We start from the raw sequence: 692 nt of genomic DNA on the forward strand, positions 1-692 counted from the left end.
TATTTTGCAAAGCAGTCTATAAGGTGTTTTTCCCTTATGGTAAGAAAAGGAACCGCCAAAGACCTCTACTGCTTCTTTAAACTGCCACTTCCCTTTCTAAGTACTCAAAGGTCACCCACTTTCTTCCTGTGAAATTCAGTAGGGCTGAGAAAGAGATTTGAACAGATTTAGAATGCTTAGGTATTGCTCTTTATCTCCTTATCTACCAAGAGATTTAATATTGCCTTACCAGTCTTGGTTATGTCCTTTTTAAGCACTGAAGACCATTGTCTTTGGCGAATATTAAGTAAAAGTCTTACCCAGACCTCAACTGCTTCCTTTTGCCCTTTAAACTCCAGGAAACATTTACTGCCTTCCCCTAACCTTCTCTGTTATGGGCTAACAAAATCTATTCAGTTTATTACTGAATTCTCTTTTCCAAACTCGATTCAGCTGACTTTAAGTCTTCAGGTTCTCCTGCATATAGAATTTAATAACCATGAATTGTAATATGCACTATGTAATATGGTATCTTCCAAGAAGAGCACCTTGGCAAAGCTAAATATCAGGTTACTCCTGAATGGTTGAAACAAAACCCCAGACTCTCTGCTAACCTCTAAAAGAGACCGTCCTCTTTCTAAGGCCCATAGAATATCCCAGTCTATTAACAAGCCCATTGCTTATAATTGAGGACGTGTTACGTTGTTGTTGTT

At 38.3% G+C, this 692-nt stretch overlaps 1 protein-coding gene across 1 annotated transcript in view; it reads right to left on the minus strand.

The window, feature by feature from the left end:
• LOC104982241 (tenomodulin-like) overlaps positions 1–692 on the minus strand; it is a gene marked incomplete at its 3' end in the record, with an annotated part of 11,376 nt that overhangs the window by 1,153 nt on the left and 9,531 nt on the right. The window lies entirely within an intron of this gene.

Source organism: Bison bison, unplaced genomic scaffold, assembly GCF_000754665.1.
Source record: "Bison bison bison isolate TAMUID 2011002044 unplaced genomic scaffold, Bison_UMD1.0 scf7180017860036, whole genome shotgun sequence".
Lineage (NCBI taxonomy): Eukaryota > Metazoa > Chordata > Mammalia > Artiodactyla > Bovidae > Bison > Bison bison.